The following is a 14,931-nucleotide window of genomic DNA, read 5'->3' as shown; positions in this document are numbered from 1 at the left end:
AGTATAAGTTGTAGGAAGTGAGGGAGTAAGGGTGGCAGGATGGAGTGGGCTTTGTGGAAAGTTAGAAAAGACTTTATAGAGAAGACAAAGCTGGCATAGCCTTAACAAATAAAGTGTTGACCAATTAGACAAGACAGGTAAAAGTATTTAAGTAGAGAGAAGAGCAGCACAACAAATGTAAGGAGGGATGAAACACCCTGTTGTGTTTGGGGAACTACTAGTGGCTCAACAAAGCTGGAAGTGGATGCTGCAGCAAGAATCGGAGCTGGACAGGTAGGTAGGGACCAGCTTGTGACAGGCCTTTTGTATACACTGAGGACTTTGAACCTGATCTTGTATGCACTGAGAGCCATTAAAGGATGTTAAGCCACTGATATAAACAGTTTTTAATTTAATATTTATTTATTTAGAGACAGAGTCTCACCCTGTCATCCAGGCTGCAGTGCAGTGGTGCAATCGTAGCTCACTGCAGCCTTGCCCTCCCCAGGCTCAGGTGATCCTCCCACCTCAGCCCTCAGCCTCCCTAGTAGCTGGGACTACAGGCATGTACCACCATGCCCAGCTAATTTTTACATTTTTTGTAGGGATGGGGTTTCACCATGTTGCCCAGGCTGGTCTTGAACTCCTGGGCTCAAGCAATCCACCTGCCTTGGCCTCCCAACATGCTGGGATGACAGGCATGAGCCACCGTGCCTGGCAGTTTTTAATTTTAAAACATCACTTTAGCAGCAACACAGAAGAGAGGCAAGTTGGAGTCAGCAAGACCAGGACAATATTGAAATAGCAGTCTAGTGAGGAAAGAAGGCAGTGGCTGTAGGAAGGAAGAGGAGAAAGGAGCGGATCTAAAGGACAGTAAGGAAGGTAAAGTGATTGGATGTGGGAGGATAGCAGGAGAGGGAGAAACTTAAAATAATTCCCAGGTCTAAACTTAGGTGACTGAGTAGGGGTGAGCCTTTTCACGGAAAGGGGGAATACTGAAGGGCTAGGTTTGTGTGAGGACTATATATTAATAGTAAGTTTAATTCTGAATACATTGAGTTTGAGATTTTTGTAGGACATTTGAATGAAGTTTCTAATGGTTATTTGAAAGTAGGAATTATTATTTCTTTGCAACGGGAGCTAGGAACTTTTGAACTGTAACTTCAGGATCTTAATTTGAAAGTGAGTTGTGGAGAGGGTGATTGGCTATGGATAACAAATCCAGAAGCCATTCCCACAGTGAGACAAAAACCTTGCTTTCCCCGGGGCTGAATTTCCAGCTTCAAATTCTCAAGATTTACCAATAGTCTAGTACTTTAGAAATCCAAATCAAGTACTCAAGAAATCCAAATTCTTACACTTTTTTTTTTTTTTTTTTTTGCCACCAATAGTCAACAGAGTGTGCTTTTTAGGCTACAATGCAATGTAAGTGTAACTACTCAAATATTCTTTTAATCAGGACAGAATTGAAGTAAATAGTGCAAGGACCAATGCTGACCTCACGGTGGCACTCCAGTCTTGGAATAAAGGGCTCTCTGGCATCATCTTATTGACCTCCAAATGGACAGTCCACATTGAAGTGAAGAGTTGACATGAACTCTGGGCCCATAGACCCCGCAGTTTAATTTCCTGAAGAGAATCTACCAAGGAATTTGCTTTTCTGTTTTTAAATCAGCTCTGATGTAAGGCCGGATCAATAGAATAGGTGTCAAGTATGCCAGAATGTCTCCCTCCGTAAAAAATTTCATCAGGGTTCAAAAGTAACCAAAATAATTTCACCATTATTATTTATTAATATATACCATTTATTGAATGCCTGCTATGTGCCACATTGGGTTCAGGGTACTTTTCATATTATATGAGCTCATTGAACTCACAACAGCTCTATGAGGTTGATATTACAGTGTTCTCATTTTTCTGAGAAGAAACTAGGGCTCAGAGACATTAAGTAGCTTGCCTCTCACATCATATAGGTAGTAAGTGGCCATACTGTGTTTTGAACCCAATCTGTGTGATCCCCAGGCTTGTGCTCTTTAAACAGGGCTGCATTGCCTCATATTATTGATGCCAAGATAAAAGCAGCAATTAATGAAACTTGGTTTTCTTCAGGTATAGACTATTTGGCATGAGGTGGTTTAAATAATGTCATATTTAAGGAGATCTAATGAGGGCCCCTATTGTGAATTTGTGGCCTCTTCATGAAACTCTTTGCCACATATGAGAAACAGGATATTTACATAGTCACAAAGTATGTCCCACAAGGTATTGATTAATTACAAAGAGAAAAATTGAAAATTTACAGTGGAGCAACCTGGAAGACATCATGTGAATGAAATAGTCACAGTATAAATGGTAACATAAAAGTGGTAAAATATCAATATGTACACCACGGTGATATTCTTTTGCTTTTATTGTAGAAGAGACAAAGGGACAAGGGAGGATTTGCTGACACTGGTCAGGAGTGGAGTAGAGGACTAATTCCTATCTTTGGTCTCCATCTGTGAAAGTCCAGATCGCACAGAGATTTCCAAATGAAACATTTATGTTTCTAAGGGGTGGAGAATTATTCGTGAATCCTAGACTGTATACAAGGGAAGACTCCCAAAAGAAAGATACAAATAATAAAATTCTAGAATAATGTTATAGTACTGATTGTAGGCTATGGGGAGTGGGAGTTGGTTGTCCTACTAATAAAATGCTTAATCAAGAGTGTATGATTTGTAAATCATATTTGTTAAGCATTTTTTAATGCCTTACAGACTTCAAAGCCCTAAAATTTTTCTGCATCTGTAGGGGTTAATATCAGCATTTTGTATATTCTCAGCTTGTGTTAATTACCAATCTGCCTATTTTTTTAAAAGAACTGTCTTTTAGTGAGAAGGAGAAGATGTCTGGAGAAGCTTTTTGTTCAACATGTCGCTATTTGCATGATTTACAGTGTAATTAACGAGGCCCTGTAGCACAGGCAGACCCGCTCCCTTCACTATTTATCATGTTTCCGGCAACTTCAGATCATCAACTCTGCTGGGAGGAAATACGTCCTTCTTAGAGATATGAAAATATATCCCCAACCATTCCCACAGGCAGAATGTGATCTATCCTTATGTATCTATTATTTCTCATATCTAAGGGCTCTTCCCCCTACCCCATTATTTTTATACAGCATTACTCTCAGAACTAAACTAATTAAATAAATATAAGGCCGGGCATGGTAGCTCACACCTGTAATCCCAGCACTTGATGAGAGTCTGAGGCGGGTGGATCACTTGGAGCTCAGGAGTTTGAGACCAGCCTGGGCAAGATGGCAAAACCCTGTCTCTACTAAAAATCCAAAAATTAGCCAGGTGTTTTGATGCGTGCCTGTAATCCCAGCTACTCGGGAGGCTGAGGCAGGAGAATCGCTTGACCCCAGGAGGTGGGGGTTGCAGTGAGCTGAGATTGTGCCACTGCACTCCAGCCTGGGTGACAGAGCAACACTCCGTCTCAAAAATAAAAAAATAAAATAAAATAAATTCCTAACACTACTTAGGAATAATTTTGTTATTCAATTGCTTATAGTCACCAGCACATATTTGTTAAGGTATAATTGTGCTGTGTAAAAGACAAAGTCTGGTGACTCAAAATCTAAAACAAAACACCTATATAGATAAATAATATTATTACAAAACTACTTTAAATCTCTATATTAAAACATTATAGGTATCAAAAAAACTTCAAATGTGTTTACTTTTGGCCCAGTAATCATTTTAAGAATTTACCCTGAATATACACCTACGGCAATATGAAAATACATACGCACAAGTTTATGTATTGCAGCATTGTTTGTATTTGGGAAATAATTGAGAAAATCTAAATTCCCATGTGGTTCTCTAGCAAGCAGACTCAGAAAAAAAATAGTCTCCTGTGGAGGAGAGTGGTTGAATAAACTACAGTACAAGTACATAATAGAGTACTATAAATCTATAAAAAAGAATTAGGGGCCAGGTGCAGTGGCTCACGTCTGTAATCCCAGCACTTTGGAAGGCTGAGGCAGGTGGATCACCTGAGGTCAGGAGTTCGAGACCAGCCTGGTTAATATGGTGAAACCCCATCTCTACTAAAAATACAAAAATTAGCTGGGCATGGTGGTGCATGCCTGTAATCCCAGCTACTTGGGAGGCTGAGGCAGGAGAATTGCTTGAACCCAGAAGGCAGAGGTTGCAGAGCTGAGATTGCGCCACTGCACTCCAACCTGGGCAACAGAGCAAGACTCTGTCTCAAAAAAAAAAAAAAAAAAGAGGAAGCTGTCCGTGAACCGATATAGAATGATTTCTAGGATATATTCTTTAGTGAAAAGGTAGAGTATAAAACAGTATCTATAGTATGCTACTTTTTGTGTAAAAAAAAAGGAGTGAGAAAACATACACGTGTCTGCTTTTTTCACCAAAAAAGAAAACCGGGAAGGATAAATTAGAAAGTAATGAGATTGGTTACCTACAGGAAGTGGGTGGAAATGAGGACGAAAAGGTGAGGAGGCTGGGGACTGAGTGGAGGGGATGGGGACTGACAGTTTTCTTGAATATTTCTTTTTGTATGGGTCTGTTTTTTGGAACCATGTTAATGTTCATATACTAAAACACACATACACACACATACACACAAATGGGAAGGGAAATCCTAAAATGGAATACAAACAAATCAACCTAACAGTTTCAAGTGAATAATATAATCACCCTGAAGAGCAGGTATGTTGGTGGGGGGACTAACCCAATCCAAGCAACTGTAGAATATAATTTTTTTTTTTTTACTATATGCTCTCAGACTAAAGACTAAATGAACTGGAAATGGATATTAAATTTTAGTTACTTTTTTTTTTGCACTAGAGGATGTCTTTTGGTAGCAATTCTAAAACTACTTCTGTGTATTCTGGAATTGGGCAAATAAGTAAGTTTATTATAGATAATGGAATTCATTTTCCTCACAGAGAGAAGAGAGTTACAAATTAGAACGGGACAAAAGTAGAATGAATCGTATAGTGTTGGAGTAGACTTGCAATGACAGTATAAAACTCATGTTTTTTAAGAAAGGTATGAGAATGTTTTTATTGTGTACATATAATCATATATATATGCATGTATATATTCCCTGGCTCTATTCACTGAGAAATCCCAGAGACAATGACACCCCAAGAGCAATGAGCACACCTGTCACTTAAATCATGATTTCTAATTTTGTTCACTATTTAAAGGAACCAGAGCTCCTTGAGGAATTGGCCAATTCCAGGGAGGCTAGGGCTGGGGAGGTACAAGATGAGCCTTGCACATTTTATTAAGCTAGTAAGTTAGAAAGTACTTTAAAAATATAGGATCAGGCATCTCAAAATGTCCAAGAGTTATCCTGAAGGGATTCCTGCTGGCCAAATCTGGAAGAATTAAGCATAAAAATAAATAATGATAGTAATGTATTATAACTCATCGAATAACATATGTGGGCATATAAATAAGAGTAAATAAATGTGAGAGAAGGAAAAGTGAGTCCTTATTGTAGAATATCAACTAATAAATGTAGAAGGAATAATGGAATTAGGAAATCACTATCTAGCAACCATCGTGATAATAATTGAATCATCGATGGATAGGAAAACTAGCAGGTAAAGTTTGGTTGAGAAATGGGATATTTACATAGTCACAAAGTATGTCCCCCCAACAAGATATGTATTAATTATAAAGAGAAAAATTATAAATTTAGAGTGGAGAAATGTGTCAGATACTATGTTAGCGAAATGACCAAAATGATAAAGCAAACATGGTAAAATAGCAATATTTAGGAAATTGGGTGAAGAATATACAGGAATTTTTTTGTACAATTTCTATACCTTTTCTATAAGTCTGAAATTAAGAAATAAAAAGAAAGAGATAAGTAAAACACTTTTAAGGATTACTAAGCTATAGGAAGATAAAGGCTGTAATCAATGTGTAGCAAGTAAATTCTGCTCACCTTCCTAGCACAATAGCTTATAGAAGGTCTTAGTTGGGGTGTGGGTGTGGGAAGAGGGCAAATACCTTATTAGATGCTTCTTTAAACACAATTTTTATTTTATTTTTTGAGATAGGGTCTTGCTCTGTTGCCAGGCTGGAGTACAATGTTACAGTCATAGATCACTGCAGCCTCAACCTCTTTGGTGCTAGCAATCCTGCTACCTCAGCCTACCAAGTAGCTTGGACTGTCATCACCCACCACTATACCTGGCTAATTACTTTTATTTTTATTTTGTAGAGATGGTGTCTTCGCTATGTTGCCCAGGCTGGTCTTGAACTCCTGGCCTCAAGCAGTCTTCCCACCTCGACCTCCCAAAATGCTGGGATTACAAGTGTGAGCCACCACGCTTGGCATGAACACAATTTTTTAAAATTGTTTTTTAAAACAAAATAATTTTGAAGTTTTTTTTTTTAAAACTCTGTAATAGAAATTTTGGGTTTCTAGTTTTTTTAAAAAATAGAATGAAAATTTTAATCCCAGAAGACCTAAAAATTTAAGAAATCAAAAAATAAAGAAATAGAGTAATTTCTCTTCTCTTCCCAGATAGTAAATTTAAATAAAAACTTCTGATTATGGCTGGGCACGGTGGCTCACGCCTGTAATCCCAGCATTTTGGGAGGCCACGGTGGTTGGATCACGAGGTCAGGAGATCGAGACCATCCTGGCTAACACAGTGAAACCCCATCTGTACTAAAGATACAAAAAATTAGCCAGGCATGGTGGTGGGCACCTGTAGTCCCAGCTACTCGGGAGGCTGAGGCAGGAGAATCGCTTGAACCAGGGAGGTGGAGGTTGCAGTGAGCTCAGATCGTGCCGTTGCACTCCAGATAAATATCTTAATATATATTTATGATTTTACAACTTAGTAGCCATTTGAAAAAATAATACATATAAAACATTTTTTATTTTTTTGAGAGAGTCTCACTCTGTTGCCCATGTTGAAGTGTGGTGACATGATTGCGGCTCAGTGCAACCTCTGCCTCCCAGGTTCAATCAATTCTCATGCGTCAGCCTCCCAAGTAGCTAGGATTACAGGCGTACACCAACATACCCAGGTAATTTTTGAATTTTTAGTAGAGACAGAGTTTTGCTCTGTTGGCCGGGCTGATCTCAAACTCCTGGTCTCTAGTGATGCTTCTGTCTCGGCCTCCCAAAGGGCTGGGATTAAAGGCGTGATCCACCACCCCGGGCCATACATATAAATTTAAAGAAAAAAAATTGTATTTCATTTAAAAATAATTACACTTACTTGCTAATAAGAGTTGCAAAAAAAAAAAAAAAAAATTACCCAGACACTAAGAGCACAGTAATCAATAAAGTTTGGGAACCTTCGTTTTTTCAACTATAAAATGAGTCAAATAATCGTATCTATAATGTAGGCCGGGTGTGGTGGCTCACGCCTGTTATCTCAGCACTTTGGGAGGTTGAGGCAAGCAGATCACTTGAGGTCAGGAGTTTGAGACAAGCCTGCCCAACATGGTGAAACCCCATCTCTACTAAAAATACAAAAATTAGCGGGTCATGGTGGCGGACGCCTGTAATCTCAGCTACTCGGGAGGCTGAGGCAGGAGCATTGCTTGAACCCAGGAAGCAGAGGTAGCAGTGAGCCGAGATCGTGCCACTGCACTCCAGCCTGGGTGACAGAGTGAGTGAGACTCCCTCTCTCAAAATAAATAAATAAATAAATAATAAAAGGCTCTATAACATAAGGTTGCAGTACAAGCTTATTGGATGCTGCACATCTTCTCAAACCTTGGGCTCAGATTGGACACTGACACACTCATTTCCTGATTCACGTTGATATTCACATAGTACTTTTTTTTCATCCCAGCAACCACAGAAAACTCAGCTTTGCAATGATCTGACATTACCAAAAGGGTACTATTCGAATGTTGAAACCATGGCTATCTCATGCTAGTAGTCCATGTGATTTTCAACAGATGTTGAGTATCACTGTGTTGTCCTTGAACATTTGAAATATTCTGTGTTGCTCTATGGACTTACTGCTGTTCCAAGCTGGAGTTCCTTGGGACACAGTTTGGGAACTGTGGTTCTACCACAGCATTGTTTTTTCAGTTTTGGGGACAAAATTCTTGGGGAGGTCATATGTGGTGGTTCATGCCTGTAATCCTAGCACTTTGGGAGGCCGAGGCAGGAGGATTTCTTGAGCCCAGGAGTTCAAGACCAGCCTAAGCAACATATCAAGACCTTGTCTCTACAGAAAATTAAAAAATTAGCTGGGGATAGTGGCATGTGCCATATTCCCAGCTACTCAGGAGGTTGAGGTAGGAGGATCACTTGAGCCCAGGAGTTTGAGGCTACCATGAGCTATGATTGTGCCACTGCACTCCAGCCTGGATGACAGAGCAAGACTTTGCCTCAAAAAAAAAATTCTTTGGGAAAAATATAAATCAGATTGTGATTTTTAATATTACTTAATAATTAGTGTGAATATTAACACATTGTATAAAAAATTAATATCTTAAAAATCTTGCTCTTCATTTAAATTCATGTTTTTTTGGTTTTATCTAATTGCTTTGGGATAGACTTTTATAGACAATTAAACAGAAACAGACTCATTTGGAATGAATAATTGTTAACATCATATAGGTCAAAGGTAACTGCTTGCATTCAAGGAGTGGGAAGCAAGGACAGTACATAATAAATGTTTCAGCTGATAATATATGTAATAAAAATATTTTATACCACCAAGTACATAGGGTGAACTTAAGGAACTTCGTAAGTTTAGTTGAACCTCTCTCTTTTTTTTTTTTTTTTTTTTTTTTTGAGACAGTCTTGCTCAGTCTCCAAGGCTGCAGTGCAGTGGCGCAATCTCAGTTCACTGCATCCTCCGCCTCCTGGGTTCAAGCACTTCTCCTGCCTCAGCCTCCCAAGTAGCTGAGACTACAGGCGCACGCCACCACGCCCAGCTAATTTTTTGTATTTTAGTAGAGATGGGGTTTCACAATGTTGCCCAGGCTGGTCATGAACTCCTGAGCTCAGGCAATCCGCCTGCCTCAGCCTCCAAAGTGATGGGATTACAGGCGTGAGCCACCATGCCTGGCCTAGTTGAACCTCTTTTAAGCAAATTTATTACTTGAAATTTTGAATGTTCTAAATTAGTATACAAGGGGCTTGATTATTTTTACAAAAGAATATTATGTGACTTTCTTTGATACTTAAAAAAAATTTTTAAATTTTAAAATAGAGACGGGGTCTGACTATGTTGCCCAGGCTGGTCTCAAATTCCTGACCTCAAGCAGTCCTCCTGCCTCAGTCTCCCAAAATGCTGAGATTACAGGCATGAGCCACCACGCCCAGAAAGTATGATGTGGTTCACTGAAATTGACATGTGTGCCCTACTTTAAAAAAACTACTGAAATTGAGATATATGCCCAACTTTTTAGAAAATAGGTTTTATTTCTTTATTAACAAAAATTTTTTTAGATCCGTGCTTTTGCTGTTTCCCAGGCTAGACCGAAACTCCTGGGGTCAAGTAATCCTCCTGCCTCAACCTCTCTAGACTGGCTGCCCAACTTTTAAAAATACACATTATTTTATAAAATGCCTCACTGTGTTCTGTTGCATTTTGAGTTTTCTGTCTTTTAGAAGTATGGGAAGCAAAACATTCTTCTACTATATATAAAGGGAAAATGAGGCACAGAGAAAAGCAGTGAGTTTATTTAGCATCACATAGTAGGAAATTAAAAGGCACCAGCTACTCATCTTTATTATAAAATACCATGTAATTAGTATCTAACAGCCATTATTTTCATAATAAAGTGATGCTATATAAAATCAATAAATAAAAGTACCCATTTCTGCACGATCTTGTATTAGAATTAACATATGTGATTTTTTTTGGCCCAAGAATTTGTCTCAGTTCTAGTGATTGTACTGACACAGTCAAGATAATGGCAGCATATATCATATCCCATGAGTGATATGATTGAAATAAGCTTAATGACAGATGGAGGAAATGCTTGCTTCTGTTTCACTCCTATAGTCATTATAATGGGTTTCGTTTGATTAGGGTAACACCAGCTTGCATTAATGGCATGAAGAATCAGAAAGTTTCATTTTACTTTGCCATCATCATTTTGATAGCAGATTGACTCAATAAAGCTGGGGTTCCCAGAGCATTAAGTAAAATATCTCTGAGGCATCTTTGCAAAGTTATTCTGTAGCCTAGGCTGAAATACTGGGGTTATATCTTCCTTGGGGCTTCTAGTATTTTAATTATGGAGCAATTACAGAGCATTGCCTTCTTTCTTTGCACTGCTCCAGCTGAGTACCTGGGATTCTCTAAGGTAAAAGCAAAGGCATTTCCCTGGGTCCTTGGGAAAAGCAGGGAAATCTAAGATAATCCTGATGGAGCGCGGGTCTTTTTAAAAACTGTTTTAGAGATGGCATCTTGAATAATTGTCTTCAGGGTGGTGAGCCATAGTTCACTAACCAAAGTTTCATTTAAATATGATGAATTGGCTGCGAAAAGAGGATGGGGAGGAATGTGAAGGGATTTGTATAACAAAGAACCATAAATCATCTCCAGTACAGTGGATCCCCTATCACTCAGCCTATGGGCTTGTCAGAGGAACTGCAGGGAGAAAGATGAGAGGGAAAAGGGTCTTCCAGCTTGGGGGGCTACAGCATCCCCCAAGTTAGCAAGGTCCCAAACCAAGTCTTTCCTGAAGTATCATTCACTTATTCATTTTGGAAATATCTGTCAAGTGCCTACTATGTGCAAGGCACTATTCTAGTTGCCATTAGACTGGGAAAGTGTGTAAGGGTGTGGGGTAGTACTACTAAGATGAGTAGGATACAGTCCCTGCTTTACTATTTATGAGGCATTTTTATGGCAAGGACCTAGCTTCTTTAGCATTAACATTAGTACACAATTAAGGTGTGCCTAACTTTTTTAAACAGATGTATTTCTGAGTCTTTCTGGCATTAAAGTGAATGTCTATCAAGTGAATCTCTACATTCTTCATAAATCTGTCCCTGTTACCCTCAGTCGGAATTAATTTTTCTCCATCCCTGTGTTCCCATAGCCTTCTCTGTATATATACTCCATCTTCCTCAGTAGGCCTATTTGAGGCAATTGTCACGGAGTGGAAAGTGGAAAGAGCATGGGCTCTGCAGCCACACAGGCTCAAATTAGAATTCCAGCTCTACCACTTAGTAGTTGTGTGTGATCTGGGTTAGTTTCTTTTTTTAAAAAAAATTTTGTATTTCCATAGGTTTTTGGAGAACGTGGTTTTTGGTTACACAAGTAAGTTGTTTAGTGGTGATTTGTGAGATTTTGGTGCACCCATCACCAAAGCAGTGTACACTGAACCTGATTTGTAGTCTTTATCCCTCATCCCCTTTCCACCCCTTCCCCCTGAGTCCCCAAAGTCATTCTTACGCCTTTGCATCCTCCTAGTTTAGCTCTCACTTATAAGTGAGAATATGTGATGTCTGGTTTTCCATTCTTGAGTTACTTCACTTAGAATTATAGTCTCCAGTCCCATCCAGGTTGCTGCGAATGCTGTTAATTCATTCCTTTTTATAACTGAGTAGTATTTCATCGTCTATGTATACCGCAGTTTCTTTATCCACTCGTTGATTGATGAGCATTTGGGTTGGTTCCACATTTTGCAATTGCAAATTGTGCTGCTATAAACATGCATGTGGAAGTATCTTTTTCATATAATGACTCCTTTTCCTCTGATCTGGGTTAGTTTCTTAACCTCTCTAAGCCCCAGTTTCCTTCTCTGTGGCATGGGGATACTAGTTCCTATTTTGGGGGTCTTCATAAGTATTAAATGAAGTAAAGAATTCAGCATTTAGAAAAATGCCTGGACTATAATAAGCATTCAGTTGTTAATCATTGCTAGCAGGTATTTTATAGATGATCATCTTACAGGCAAGGAAACCAAAGCTCATAAAGGTTAAATAACTTAAGTACTGTACTTTGTAATTTGGAGGAAGTATAACATTGGATTTAAGAACTCTGGAGCCATGTTACCTTGTTCACCTTCCTTTTCTGCCATTTGCTGTTTATACAGCCCTGAGCCAATAATTTAATTACTCTTGGCTTTCATTTCTTTATTCATAAAATAAGGATGATGAGTGATCATCTCTCACTCACTACTTATTATGAGGATGAAAGGAGATGATATGTGTAAAGTGCTTGGCATCTAGCATGCAGTCAGACAATAGAAGCTACTATTATTACCAGAAGTCACCTAGTGGCCAAGTGGCAGGACTTAGATTTAAATCTAGTGGGTCTGACTCTCAAGCACTTGCCTTTTTCTGATAAACTCACCACCAGCTCCTTTTCTATCCGAGCTGAGATTCTGAAGACTTAGCAGATGCTGTAAACACTTGAAAATGTTTTTTTCAAGTGTAATAAAGTTAATTGGTTGATTTTTTCTTTTGATGATTGCTTTATATTTCACAACTATATACTCACATACCCATAATCTTGAACAGCTTTTCCCTCCTCAATCAACAGAATATGTATAATTTATAATATATGTGTTTATATACTGTATATATATTTTCCAACCTCATAAAGGAATAGCCAACATCTCAAAGGAACATACTGCTGCCTTCACCCACATGGACTTTTCAAAACACTTGCTTTTGAAAGAAATCAACATCCCAGAGGAAGCATTACAGGGAATTTCTTGCAATAAGGAGTAGTATCAAAATTCATTTGTGGAATGAAACCCAAGTGAAAAGGAAAAGCAAGGGCTTGCCTTCTTCCTCCGTGCAAACCCTATCTTGGAATACTGTCCCTCCCCAGCCCCAGGAGGGGCGAGAACAGTAGGGTCAAGGAGTGGTGACCAGGTTAGCAACAAGGGCAACAGAGGGAGGAGACAAAAGAGCAGAAAGTGGAGGCTGCTGCCCGAATGCCTGAGCATGTTTCTTTGCTGAAAGAGAATGGCAGGACAACGACTCAAACTGAGAGAAGAGGGTGGAGGGGGAAGAGGACAGCTAATGGATGGGGTGGCCCAGCAGGGGTCAGAGGTCATGAGGGCACACAGTGAACTAATTGGCCACTCTGCATATTCACTTTCTGCTTCTAGCCTACAGCTGGGCCTTGAGAGAAAGGCCTGGGGGTGAAGCTGGCTTTATTTACACCGTAGGTTTGAGGCCAACTGGTGAAAAGCAACCGAAACCGAAAAGGGAGACAAGAACTCTCTTTCCTCCTGTAGGAACATCTGACCAGGGGCAGCCTTTTGCAAAAGAAAATGTGAAAGATTTCACTTCATTCATTCATACATTCATTCATTCGTCATCATCATCATCATCTCCACATGTTAATTGGATGCTTCAAGAAATGTTACCAGATGGAGAAGGATTATAGACACCTTTAACTTGGAACATAGATGATTAGAGTTAAATTTGGGTTTTTGAGATCATCTAGTTCAGCTCTCTTGTTTTATACTGAAGGAAAAGAGAAAACAATTTGCTCAAGCTCACAGGAAAGTAGCAGAGGAGGGAGCAGAGCTCAGATCTCCAAATTCAGAGATTTTTGTAGTACACACTTCTCAGAAACATAGTAGGTGAAAACTTGTGTTGACTGGTGTGATTAACAGCTCAGCCTCTGGGTCAAACAGACTGGGCCAGAATGCTGGTTACTAGCTCTGTAAACTTAGAACACTTAATCTTTCAAAGAATCAGTTTGTAGAAAAATACAATTGTTATGTGAATCAAGAGAGGTAAATGCATGTAGAGTGAGTACATGCTTTACAATAACTATGACTATTGCTATTACTTTAGAGCCCAGTGTAGACTGTGCTTTTGATGATAAACATGTAACACGATGAACATTTCTCTTGCCATATATAATCTCTATGGGCCTGCCATCCCAAGATGAAAATCCTCCTTCCTCCTCAGTTTAGAGACCCATGAAGGTAGGAGGGAAACTTTAGAGGCCTGTCTGAACCTTTTACAGACAGAGCTGTCCAAATTTGGAATGAGCCAACTTTCAAAGGGTCAATATATGGGAAGGGCTTAAAGGGCCAGGCACATAGTTAGCACTCAGTAAGGGTTAGTTATTGTTATTATTACTGGTAAGGAGAGAGTTCTTTGTCACTGCACGGGTTCAAGCATAAGACTGGCTTACCCTTTGTCAGGAATGTTTAAGGGAGATTCATGGATTGGACAAAGTAACCTGGGCTCAGCTTTGTCTGTTATTCTGCTTTCCAGAGACTCTTGTTTTACCCTCTTCAAAGGTCTGGCTGCATGAAGCAAGGAAGGGAATCTGGGAACCTAATTGTTTTTCAAAGATTTCCATCAGGCCGGGCATGGTGGCTCACAGCTGTAATCCCAGCACTTTGGGAGGTCAAGGCAGGCAGATCACTTGAGGCCAGGAGTTCAAGACCAGCCTGGGCAATGTGGCAAACCCCGTCTCTACTAAAAATACAAAAATTAGCCAGGTGTGGTGGCACGTGCCTGTAGTGCCAGCTACTCAGGAGGCTGAGGTGAGAGGATCACTTGAACCCAAGAGGCTGAGGTTGCAGTGAGCTGACATCGTACCACTGCCATTCAGCCTGGGCAACAGAGTGAGACTCTGTCTCAAAAGAAAAAGAAAAAAAGAAAAAATTTCCATCAATCTTTATATTTTTCACTCCACCTTCATCCTTATTGTCTGAAGTACCTGGTAGACTGTTGTGGAGGGAATGTTTATGTTTCCCCAAAATTAAATATGCTGAATCCCTAGCCCCCAGTGTGATGGTATTTGAAGGTGAGGCCTTTGGGGAGTAATGAGTAATTAGGTTTAGATTAAGTCATGAGGGTAGGACTCTCTTGGTGGGATTAGTGCCCTTCTAAGAAGAGGAAGAGAGAGAGTTCTCTCTCCATGAGCAAGGAAAGGCCATATGAGGACATAGCAAAAAGGCAATTGTCTGCAAACCAAGAATCACACCACTGCATTCCAGC

The 14,931-nt window shown here is 39.6% G+C and overlaps 1 protein-coding gene across 2 annotated transcripts in view; it reads right to left on the bottom strand.

The window, feature by feature from the left end:
• The window catches only part of DDX52 (DExD-box helicase 52), a 62,287-nt gene that overhangs the window by 39,130 nt on the left and 8,226 nt on the right, over positions 1-14,931 (bottom strand). The window lies entirely within an intron of this gene.

Source organism: Pongo abelii, chromosome 19 (assembly GCF_028885655.2).
Source record: "Pongo abelii isolate AG06213 chromosome 19, NHGRI_mPonAbe1-v2.0_pri, whole genome shotgun sequence".
NCBI classification, from domain to species: domain Eukaryota; kingdom Metazoa; phylum Chordata; class Mammalia; order Primates; family Hominidae; genus Pongo; species Pongo abelii.
Note: the sequence above shows the minus strand (reverse complement) of the source record. Positions and strands in the feature narration are given on the sequence as shown.